The sequence below is a fragment of the Lutra lutra genome, chromosome 4 (genome assembly GCF_902655055.1).
Source record: "Lutra lutra chromosome 4, mLutLut1.2, whole genome shotgun sequence".
Taxonomy (NCBI): domain Eukaryota; kingdom Metazoa; phylum Chordata; class Mammalia; order Carnivora; family Mustelidae; genus Lutra; species Lutra lutra.
In genome coordinates, this window is record NC_062281.1 from 169,863,565 (window position 1) to 169,875,698 (window position 12,134).

The 12,134-nt window shown below is 52.7% G+C and overlaps 1 protein-coding gene across 3 annotated transcripts in view; it reads left to right on the forward strand.

Moving 5' to 3' along the window:
• Positions 1–1,804: 1,804 nt before the first annotated feature.
• Positions 1,805–12,134, forward strand: part of STK40 (serine/threonine kinase 40) — a 40,377-nt gene continuing 30,047 nt past the window's right edge. For 2 of the 3 annotated variants that reach the window (XM_047725792.1, XM_047725791.1), the window contains exon 1: positions 2,401–2,591. The gene's annotated coding sequence lies outside the window, so the exon portion shown is untranslated. Of the gene's footprint in view, positions 2,160–2,400; positions 2,592–12,134 lie in introns of those variants that run through there. The other variant, XM_047725793.1, reaches the window with a different exon arrangement.

Here is a 12,134-nt window from a genome sequence, read left to right on the forward strand (position 1 = left end):
CCTCATGTTACCCATGCGCCACCAGGCCCAGAGAGGTTAAGTGACTTGCTCAGGATCTCACGATCAAAGAGCCAGGGAAAAACATAGTGGGGATTTGAACTCAAGTCTGTAGGACTCCAGCTCCATGATCTTAACTACTGCACCGTTCTTCCTCCCAGCACTCCTGACATCACACCGATGGCAAAAAGAAGCCGTGCGTCTGCTCACCTCCGTGGTGGTCCCCACCGGGGTGTGGGGCTGGTACTCGAAACTCTGCCATACCCAGGCCTTGGGGCTTGGCCACAAGAAGAAGCCAGAAGCCAGCAGTACGCAGGGTGTGCTGGGTCACAGAAGCCTGAGGAAGCTCCTCAGGGGTGAAGGTTTCTTCCTCTCCTTCTGTGACAGGCAGATCTGCCTATACCTCATCAAGCAAGCATCTTCGCTGTTGTGACAGGCGTCACTTTGTTATGGCAGTACCGTCTGCTGGCGTGCCCAAAGTTGGAGAGCCAGTAGGCAGCAGGAGCGTGTGTGAGTATGTGTGTGTGAGTGTGAGTGTGTGAGTGGTGCAGCCAGTCTCCTCATGTTGGTGTCCTGACGACAATTTCTCATTTCCTCTGGCTGGCACCTTTCGTTTTTATTCATTACCTCTTCTCCCTTCTTTTTTTCTTCCTCCTCCTCTTCTTTGTTAAAATGCTATACTGTGAGGCAACTGAAAGTCTCTGGGGGTTGGGGATGGTGGTGTCAGCTCCAAGTGACTCATCTAGCTGATAATTAGAGCTCTGGAAAACCCAAAACTCACTCCTGGCAGAGTCAGGGCTTCCGGAATTCCTAGGCTTTTCCCTTTGTCAGAGACAGAAGCTGGGGGCCGTGGCCTGGCTCCTTTGTGCCTAACTTTCAGTCCCCAACTTTACTGAAGTGAGGGTGAGCACTTTTACTGGCCAGGTCCTGCGAGAAGCTGTTTCCATCCTCACCCAGTCCTCTCAGTGATCCCATGAAGTGTGATCCCTACTCTAACAGAATGGTAAGGTCAGGGAACCCACACAGAGTCACTCAGCTTGTGAGAGACGCAGCAAGGACTCAAATCTAGCCTTTCTGGAATCTGCCAGACTTGGTTCAAATCACAACCCTGTCGTTATTAGCTGTATGTCTTGGGAGAGGTTACTTCCCGTCTCAGAGCTCTAGCTGCTGCTACTTCTGTAAACAGACTCCCAACTCTTGATGTCTCTAAAGTGCTTAACACAGCATGTGACACAACAGCAGGGAGCTGTTTTGATTACTGTTATCACTTAGTCCTGTCAGCCCAGTAGGCACCAGGTGTTCCGAGAGACAAAGAGATGGACACAGAGGAGACGGCCAGACTCACACCAACTCTCATGTCCTGGTACTGCTTGTGTGGAGATGACACAAATGCTCATACAGGGAAGCACCTGTCCACATGCCCCTAGAAAACCCAGCAGCACACATAGGCTTGGAGACGTATGCCCACACATAGATACAGAGTGACGCAGGAGACCGCCGGAAAGACACCCGGGAGTTAGTCACATGTGGCCAGCACACTGGCTCACACCTCTGAGACAAAGGATTGGGGCCACGGTCGTTGGTGCCACTGCTACTGAGCCCTTCTAGCTGCTTCTGGATGCCAGAGGAGGGAAGCCAGGCTCTCAGAGGGCCTCCGTGAGTCACCCGCCTGATGCAATCCCTTTAAAGGGCTCATCTGCTGGAGCAAGAAGCTGATTCATGGAGGGCGTGGTTGCTGGAGGAGGAGGAGAAAGGGACCGAAACTGCAGCAGGAGGGACTGAGAGGTTAGATGGTTGGAATTGTTAACAGGACCTCTTCACTGTAAACGTCCCTGGTCAAGGCTCCAGGGATCTTTAGGTTGGAGCGGGGTTTCTACAAAGGCGAAGGGCGCTGAGTGAAATAAATTGTGAGGGCTGAGACAGGAATTCCTGTGATTTCATTGAGTCCAACTGCAGCCGCTCCCCGCACAGAGCTACAGAAACCGAGAAATGGAGATCAAGAAAGAGCCATTTTTCTGACAAATACACTGCAACTGGCCGATCTTCCAACTGCGGGAGACTTCTCCCAACCCGGCAGGGCAAGTGTAGGGCACGCGAGGTCCTGCCGAGTCGGGACGCGGGCGGTGTGCGCGTCCCAGCCTCACCTCAGACGTAGATAAGCGGTAAGTACCGCCCCTATAGTGAGGCAGCCTCCAATCCTGTTACAGGTTTCGGCCCAGACCCCATCCTGAGCCAATCTTCAATCGGATTTCGGCCTCCCGCCTGAAGGCTTCCGCCCATCCTCAAGATGGCGCCCCAATCCCGAGGCCGCGGGGCTGCAGACTCAGGAGAGGGGCGGGGTTCGGGGAGAGGGGTGGGTCTGCGGCTCTGGCCCGAGAGGAGGGGGCGGTGCGTCACTTCCGTTGTCAGGTGGCGGCGCCGCAGCCATGGAGGGAGGCGGCGGCGGCGGTGGCGGCTCGGGTGGCTACGCTGGGAGGCGGCGGTGAGCGGCTCCCACGCTCCCGGCCCGGTCCCGGCCCCCCGGGACGGAGCGCCGAGCAGTCCCGGCTCCGGGCTACGGACTATGGGCGAGCAGCGCTGAGCACCGGGGGAAGGTGAGGGCGGGGGTCCCGGAGCGGGGAGCCAGGCGGGGGCGGTGCGGGTTGGCGGGGCGGGCCTCAGCGGCCGTGGCGGTGGGACCCGGGTGACACCCCGAGGCCGTCCGGGTGCGACAGAAATGGCAACAGCGAACGCCCCCTCCTCTGCTCGGGTCTGCCCTTCCCGAGCGGCGGGGGCGGGGGTTGCTGTGCGCGGGGTACCGGCCGGCCGCGGGGAGCCTTGGTCCGGCCGGAGCTCCGGGAGGTGGGCACTGCCAGCCTTTCTCGGAGTCATTCGGCCAGTAGTGAGGGCACCGGCGTTTGAACTCAGCTAGCCCCAAGAGACACCCTCTGCCTCTCCATGCTTTCCTCCCGATCCCGAGAGGGACTTGAAAGTTAGAAGGAGTCCCCAGGGCGGGCCAGCCAGGGCTTCCTCCAGGAGTTCTCATCCGTCTCTGTTGAGGAAATTTGGGCATCGCGGGAGGCGTTCAGGTGCGGGTCAGAGCTACCTGGTTGCCAGTGCTGCGTTTGGCCGGCCTTTTCCTGGGAGATAGCTCGCCGCTGTGGTCAGTGTCACCTGCAGTGCCAGGTCAGGCCCGCCCATTCCCACACCACTCGGCCACACCTTCCGGGCTGTGGGTAAGGGCTTTGGGATTTCCGACGCTGCGTTCTCTGCCAACCCCCACTCCCTAGGTTTGATGCCCGTTTGTTGGCGGAAGGAAGAGATGACAGCTGCCTTTGGTGGCAGGATAGACTTTGTTCTAAGTCACGGGAGAAACCGGTTGGCTTTGCTTGGTTTTGAGAGCAGTGGGGAAGAAGGTAGTCACCCTGGGCTGGGCACATTTTCCTCTTGGTTTAGCTTTGCATGAGATAAGGAAGAGCAGAATATGCAATTGTATGGCCAGAGAATCCTTGTTTGTAAACAGTGCTTGTGAGCTGCTTCTGGACTCCTTGTGGGCCTGCTGTGACAGTGGTTTGCGGAGGTAGCCCTCATTCATTCATTCCCCACATGACAACAACAGTCTTTGCCTGGAGAAGCAAGGACCCTCTGGTATCATGGTGAAGAGTGGGCTTTGGAGTCAGACTCCCTGAGTTCAGATTGTGGCTTTGCAGCTTTCTAGCTGTGTGACAGTAGGCGAGTGGTATAACCTCTCTGTGCCTCAGTGTCCTCATCTGTAAAACAGGGGTGATAACATAGAGTTGTTGTAAAGATTAAAAAAGTTAACACATGTAGGGGCACCTGGCTGGCTTAGTCAGTGGAGCTTTCAACTCTTTTTTTGTTTGTTTAAGATTGTATTTATTTATTTGAGAGAGAGAGAGAGAGAACCGATGTGCGCCCCAGTCCAGGGAGAAGGAGATGGAGAAGCAGGCTCCTGGGCCCCATTGGGGGGCTTGATCCCAGAACCCTGAGGTCATGACCTGAGCCAAAAGCAGATGCTTAGTCGACTGAGCCATCCAGGTGCCCTGAGCTTGTGACTCTTGATCTCAAGAGTTGTAAGTTCAAGCCCTGCATTGGGTGTAGAGATCACTTAAAAATAAAATCTTAAAAAAAAAAAAAAAGTTAACTCATGTAAAATACACAGAACCATGTCTGTCACATGATACTTGATAACTTATTTCAAGAAGCTGGTGGTCTGGTTAAGGGAGGCTGACCTGTAAACAAGTAGTTGAAATAAGGTGTAAAAAGGCTAGTAGCAGTAGGCAGAGAGGGTTGTGGGAGCCCAGCCTGGGTGGGGGAGCAGGTCCTGGGAAGCCTTGGCTGAAGTGATGACAGTGGGGCTGTGTCTAGAAGGATGGGAAGGCTTAGCCAGTGAGCATGAAAGGATAAAGTGTTCTCCCTAGAGATAAGTACATGCATAGTTTGTATTTTAAATTGAAAGGTGTTTTGTCTTTTTTTTTTTTTTTTAAGATTTTATTTATTTGATAGAGAGAGACACAGCAAGAGAGGGAACACAAACAGGGGGAGCGGGAGAGGGAGAAGCAGGCTTCCCGCCCAGCAGGGAGCCCAACCCTGGGACCATGACCTTAGCCGAAGGCAGACACTTAACAACTGACCCACCCAGGCACCCCTAAATTGAAAGTTTTAATTAATTTATTCATTTAAGTAATTTCTACACCCAGTATGGGACTGGAACTCAGAACCCCTAGATCAAGGGTCACACATTCCATTGACAGAGCCAGCCAGGCATCCCTGAGTATATGCATAGTTTATTCCAGAAGCCTCAGTTTGTGCCATGTGGTGGTATGAAAGTCAGCGTGGTGCAAGGTAAGGCAGTGTAGACTGACAAGGAAATGCCATGTTAACAGGTTAGGACTTTATGCCAAGGGCAGTGAAAAGGTTTTCAAGCGGAGGAGTGACATGATTGGATCTGTGTTTTAGAATGATCTGCCTGGAGTCAGTCCCAGCAGAGGAGGGGAGAGCCTAAAGGACTAGATTCCTCTCAAGAGGCCACTACAGGGAGAGTTGGTGCCAGGATGGAGGTTCTCTGCCGAGAAAGCGCTATTGGCACAGGGTGGCAGGTGTCAAGCTCCCTGTCTTGGTCTGAGCTTCGCCCAGCAAAGAAGTGCCTGGTGCATATGCCTCTCTCTTCCTGGGGTTGCAGGTCATTTGATAGCTGGGGAGGTAAGGCTGCCCTCTCAGAAGGCCTGTAGTAGGGGGTGCTGCCCTTGCTCCCCTGTGTCTTTTACATTAGACCTGGGAAGGCAGCACAGTGTTGTCACTGAGAGCCTGTTTAGGGGGCGCCTGGGTGGCTTGGTCGTGAAGCATCTGCTTTCAGCTCAGGTCATGATCCTGGGGTCCTGGGATCGAGTTCCGCATCGGGCTCTCTGCTCAGCCGGAAGCCTGCTTCTCCCTCTTCCTCTCCCCCTGCTTGTGTTCCCTCTCTCGCTGTGTCAAATAAATAAATTTTCTAAGTCAAATAAATAAATAAAATCTTTTTTTTAAAAGATTTTATTTATTTATTTGACAGACAGAGATCACAAGTAGGCAGAGAGGCAGGCAGAGAGAGAGGAGGAAGCAGGCTCCCGGCTGAGCAGAGAGCCCGATGCGGGGCTCCATTCCAGGACCCTGAGATCATGACCTGAGCCGAAGGCAGAGGCTTCAACCCACTGAGCCACCCAGGCGCCCCTAAATAAATAAAATCTTAAAAAAAAAAAAAAAAAAAAAGAGCCTGTTTGGCTCTGCAGTAAGACAGATCTGAGTTCCAGTCCCAGCCCTGCTGGTCACTAGAGGTAACTTTTTCTCTCCATGCCCAGCTTTGTCATCCTTAAAGTGGGGACAGCAAGGCCCCTCCTTAGGAGGGCTGTTGTGAGGATTAAGATGTTGTGGGTTGAGCATTTAGCACACATGGAGTGAGAAACACTTGGTAAGTGTTATTACAGACCGGAGAAAAGAACTTCCAAGAAAGAACTGAACTGCTCCCCATGGCGCTGTCAGAAGTGTCCTGAGGGATCACAAGATCACAGGATTTTATTGTATTCTTCTGAAAAGGAAATCTGTGGGGAGTTTACCCAGTCTGTATGGGAGCCCTACGGATGATTCAGCTCAGCTCTTTGAAAGAACCAATTTAAAAAAAAAAAAAAATAGAAGGAGTGCTGAGGAAAAAAAAAAATACCATGTTTTAAAGTATTCACGAGAAAAAAGGTATTTAGAGTTTCTTCTGTGTGTGTCCCTCTTAGTGACCCTGGTCTGGTATCGGAGTTAGTTTCCGCAAGAAGCATCACACACATTGATGTGTGAAGGGGCTCAAAATGCAGAGCCCCAGTTGCACACGCGTGAGCCCCCGTATGTGGTGGAAGGCGGACGGAGAGGCAGTCCCTGGCCTGGAGGAACTTGCGGTCCAGCAGGGATGAGGCAGGCTCCTAACCAATTAACACTTGCATGGTTTGGCAAGTCTCACAGCAGTCTGTGCGGCGTGTGGTGGGAACCAAGAGGAAGGAGCAGTTCCACTGGGGGAGAAGGAGGAGATTGGGGAGAACGTCAGAGAGCCCTTAGAGCTTAACTGGCTCCCAAAGGGTGAGGAGAGTTTTCCGAGGGCTCACAGGGCACCCCGGGCAAGGGAGCAGCGTGGCACGGGCTGGGATGTGTGCTGGTGTGGGTGCAACTTTAGAAACCACAGAGGCTCTGGCACAGGGCTGTGGGATGTGTTGGGAGAGGTCAGCGCCAGTCCAAGGTGCTGGAACTTCTTATTCTCTTGCAGTGGGATGCTTTGTTTTAAGTGGGGAAAGCACCGTTAGACGCACATCTTCCCTAACCAGAGCCGTCTAGCTGCAGGGAGAGAGTGGACTGGGGAGAGAGAGAGTCTGGAGTCCAGTAGGAGGCTGCTCCAATGCTCAGAGCAAGGGCTCGTGAGGGCCTGGATCAGGCCGAGGCTGTGGGGATGGAGAGGGCGGGTGCTCTTTGGGGAGAAATTGGTCAGACTCTGGAAATGTTTGGAAGTGATGGTTGAGGGAGGAGCAGCAGTGGCAGGTGATGAGAAGGTTCCTGGTTTGGGTGACAGAGTGAATGATAGCACAGAGATAGGGAGGCTTGAAAGACAGTGGCTGGTGAAACCCACCAGCTCCATTCAGTAAGACCTGAGAGCATCTCACCAGCGAGGATCAGTTACAAAGTCTGTGGCACCCTTTCCAGCTTCAGGCCAGGCTTCCTTCTGGTTGTTCCTGAGTCAGTGCCTGGGAGAAAGGCAGCTTCCCCCCTTCACCTTTCCTCTGCCCAGATTTGCCCAGGAAGGTGACCTTGTACAGCGTTTCAGAAACTCAGCTGACTGAGTGTGCAGAACTCCTGTGATTTCTCCAGCCTTTGGATGGCCCTGCAGAGCAGCTCTTCTCCACGCTGCTTGAGCTGATGGGGTCCTGGACAGCATCCTCAGGGGAGAGATGGCTTTCCCAGTACTCCCTGGAGATCTTATCTGGAAAGAGAATTTGCGATTGGATTTACTTCCTAGGCTGAATTAGACTTCTGTCCCTCTTCTTCACTAGAAGGAGAGAGAGAGGTCTGCCAGAGGCCACTGGGACTCAGAGCCACCAGAGAGGTGAGAAGGAGTTGCCCCATGCCCTTGTCCCCCTGAGCTCAACAGGAGTGCAGAGCTAGACCAGAATCTGATTGTGCTATGGAGAGGGTATGCGGAGGGGACAGGGTTTCAGACAAGCCCTTTGGTACTGGGGAGATTTTCACAGGATTTGTCCTTGGGTTTGTGGGGTCAAGAAGGTAGAAGAGAAAATGGCCTGAAATCAGAGCACGTCTTCCTCCTCCACCTGCTCAGATGAGACTGGGGACTTGCAGGTGACCCAGAGCCCACAGCCACATTGCACATCCTCTCAGGCTCTGTCATCAAGATCTGGGATGGTCATGCGTGCTCCAGGTTACTTACTGACTTAGCAGTGGTTCCATTCTGGCTCGTGGGTGCTTGGGTCAGTTTTCATTATGAGTGTGTCTAACTTATTCAGCAGGCTCTGCGCTGATGACCTTAGGTGATTCTCTCTGTCGTTTGCTCTCCAGACAGAGCTGTAGTGACCGTCAGATGATTTTGCCCACCTTAGGGATCTGTCGGAATCTACAGGATTCTAGAAGAGAGCTTGCTGCTTCAAAGAGTACCTTTTATTATTATTATTTTAAAAAAGAATTTCTAAGCTCCCTTTTCATAAACTGGAGCAGCCTGATTTGGGTCCAGCAAGCAAAGGTATTCTTTGGGGTTGCGGTGCCCCTTCCTGCGGGGGCACTGAGGACTCCTCCCCCTGAAGAGACTATAGCCACGTGGTGGTCATCCTCTTCTGATTCATGGCGGTCTACCTGGGGAGTGAGTTCAGGCTTCCCAGAGTTTACACAGCGCAGTAATACACAGGCCTGATGATTTAAAAGAAACTCTAGTTGTTGGAAAGCCCCAGAGAAATCTGAGAAGGGCTCTTGTTATTCATAACAAAGCTGTCCCCTCTGAAAATGTTTACAGACTGTCACCTACTTGGCAAAAGAGACAGAAAATGTTTAACTTTTAAAGAGTCTGTGACCCAAGCATCCGGGAGGAAGACAAAGCGTCCCACAGTTGCTGTAGTGGGAATTGGCGAGAACAGGGCTGGTGTGCCTGTCATTTGTCTTTCGGTTTGGGCCAGAGTTAGTCTGAGGTTTGATGAGGGGACAACAGGTCCTTCTTGAGAGAAGCTTGGTTCCTTGGGAGACCTTAGGACTGGCTAGCCCCAAATTCCGTGGAGCTTTTGGAACCCCATTTCTGGCTTCTGCCAGCTCTAGAGAACAACGATTCTGCTCCTTTCTGCAGTCGGCGTGGGCACCTGGAGGTGCTGCGTTTGGCGGGAATTCCCCAGGATGCATTCTCTTCGGACTGCTCTCCCAGCGTGGTCCCTCCTGAAGGAAGAGGAAGGAAACTAGCCAGCAAAGGGAGATTACCACCACTTTCCAGGTCCTTTGCTAAGTACTCCTCAGTACATAGTAAATATTTCTCAGAATCTAAGGAAGGAGGGGGTGCCTCTGTTTTATAGAGGAGAACCCCAGGCCCAGAAGGGCTAAGTAACTGGTCTACTGTTTCACAGCCGGTAGGAGCAGAGCCAGACTTCCAGCCTACACTTGGGTGACTCTAGGTCCCACGCCAGGCCATTCAGCCTGGGCCAGCTCTGGCCCCAGGGAGTCCAGCCCACACGGAATCTTGGAATCAGGGAGTTGTAAGAAGGGTCTTTGACAAAGCTGAAGCAGTCCCTTCTTTGCCAGAAGATTGGAACTGCCCCTTCCTGCAGGCAGGTCCCTCCCTCTCCTGGTCTGTGGGGAGTGGGTAAGGAGACTTGGCAGCCGTATCACCTAGAAGTTAAAGGCCTAGGCTCAGATCAGACCTGGCTTCAAAACCCAGTTCTGCTACTCACCAGTTGAGTGACCTCGAGCAAGCCACTGCCTGTCTTCAGCCTCATCTCCTCCTCTGTAAAATGGACACTTTGCTCCTTGCTCCTCAGGTAGTAATGAGGATTACGCACGAGCTGCTACTGTCTGTCACAGGTTCAGCCTAGTGCCTGGCCTGCAGCCAGGATCCAGGGCCAGCTCCGGTGAGGTCCTGGTCAGCTCTTCGCTAGCGGGTCTGGGAGTGGTCCGAAAGAGGTGTCCTGAGCCAGCTCCCAGGTCTCCAGTCTGAACGTTTTGGTGGTCCTCCCAGCCTGGATGGATACTAGCTGGCAAGCGGGAAGTTCCTTATGGGCATGTGTGCAAGCTGCCTGAGGGAGTTTCAGTGTACCAGGACTGCTTTTGTCCCTTCCGCCCGACCCTCCTGATGCAGCCTCACAGTGACGCCCAGGCTGGTGCGTTCTGGACACTCCTGCTTCCACCCGCAGCCCATGCTGTCCTCCCTCAAGTGTGCCTTCCCTGAGGTCCAGCCTGCCTTGAGCCCGTTACTACTCTTAACAATTCTAATGGGTTAAAAAAATTTTGGATTAAAAAGTTGTATTGTTATAATAGTGTATGGTAAAATAGTTAAGCTGTATGGGAGAATATAAAATAAAACTCTCTCTCCCCTCCTTGGGCCCCTCGTCCTGCCTGGAGGTACCCACTGTTGTGTTTCTTCTAGAAATTTCCTGTGCATATTCAAGTGTGTGTATAATCTTTTTTTCTTTACACAAATGGGATCATATCATATACAAATAGTACTGGTTTGTTGTTTGGGTTTTTTTTTTAAACATAATATACCATAGGCATCTTTATCTGCAGTTGTGGACCTAGTCTTATAAGCTGCATATAGGTTCCATAGAATGGAACGTGATGTAGTGAACCATTCCTTTCTTGGTGGACATGTAGAGTGCTTCCTGTCTGGATATCCGTGTGCATGCATATTTTGGTTTTTGTGGTTTTATCTTTTGTGTTTTTTTGCAGCTACACATGGTTCTATAGGAACCTTCATTGGGCACATTTATCTTTGTGAACTTGCATGGATATATGTGTAGGATAAATCCCTAGAACTGAAAGGCTGGGCCTGAGGTGTGCTTTTTTTTTTTTTTTTTTTTTTTTTTTTTTTTTTTTTTTTTTAGTTTGTTGGCTGTGGTTTCAACACATACTTTCTGCGTACCTCCCAAGCCTGGACAGGGGATTCTGAGGTGGCCAAGGCGCGGGCCTTGCTCATAGGAGCTCCCCTTCCCAAGAGACAAACAGGCAAGTAGACACCTGATGAGCGTTTTCTCACCATTGTGAGAACACGAGTGAGAACACATTGTGAGAACCATTGAGTGTCAGTGGTAGCTCGTGGACCTCAGCACTGGCCCTTGGCTAGCTTCTCGGCTCAGAACAGGTGAGAGTCTCACAGAGGCCCACCGTCTGAATGGCTCACTGAGGGGCACTCTGATGGCCCCTCCTGCCGGAGCCTGTGCCGTCCTGCCCCTCTGAGCTGCCACAGCCAGCAGCATTTGTGAACTGTATTATTCATTGTCAAAGTTGTGAAATTTAATTGAATTTAATTTTTGATGGAGGCAGTTAAGGCAGTTTGCTGACCCCAGTCCAAATTGCCTTTCTTACAGGATGATGGCATAGTGATTTTTGCTGTTAAAAACAGTATAAAGAGAGGGGTGCCCAGGTGGCTCAGTCGGTTGAACATCCAGCTCTTGAGTTTGGCTCAGGGTGTGATCTCAGGGTCATGAGATGGAGCCCTGAGTTGGCTCTGTGCTGGGCATGGAGCCTGCTTAAGATTCTGCCCTCTCCCGCCCCACACCCCCCCCCCCACCAAAAGCAGCAACAACAACAGTATAAAGACTGAAAATCACATGTACCTGGGCCTGGCCCAGGCTTTCCCCGTCTGTTGCTCTGGAAATCTGGGGTGGAAGGAAGGAAACGGAACATTTGTCTGGCACCTCCCCCACGCAGTCCTCAGGGAACCCTGTGCAGGGGCGGCGCCATCCCTCTCCTCTAGGTGAGTCAGGGGCGGGCTGAGAAGCGGATTCAGCTTGCACCGCGGACAAGAAGGTGGCTCTCAGACTCAGCCAGCCTTTCTTCAGTTACTTGCTCTTTTCTCCTTGCGTGATCTGGGCCATTGTGGGCGGCAAGAACCCAAACTCCACGTGGGACTCCGTGGCAGGCCTGGTTCCCTGGCTGAGTCACCGCACAAGGCAGTCACTGATGGCTTGAGCGGCAAATGGGTCCCCTTAGTGGCAGGGCAGGCTGGCGGGAAAGGGGAGGGCTGTCAGTGACCTGGTCGGGCCTCACTGCCAAAGGTAGAAGGCCCCCCCTGGGGGCCCCCAGGAATGTCTCCCAGGCCTGGCTCCTCTGGATGGGAGATACCAGAGCAGCACAGCCCCAGAAAGAGCTACTAAGTCTGTCCCTTCCTCCTCTGACACCCACACACAGTGACGGATTATTTGTTGTCACATCAGCTGCTTCCGGAGGCCCTTGGGAGGGGCGAGCTGGTGGCAGGACCGGCGCAGCTGCTCTCAGAGTGGCTGCCGGTGAGGCCCTCTGCCCCGTCTGCAGGGACTGGTCTCCCCTCCTTATGTCTTTTCCCCCGAGGGGCCCACGGGTCCACCTCTGTGTGCACAGACTTGGAGCCCTTCCTCCCAGAGTCACTCGGGAACATATCCTTCTGCCCAGGA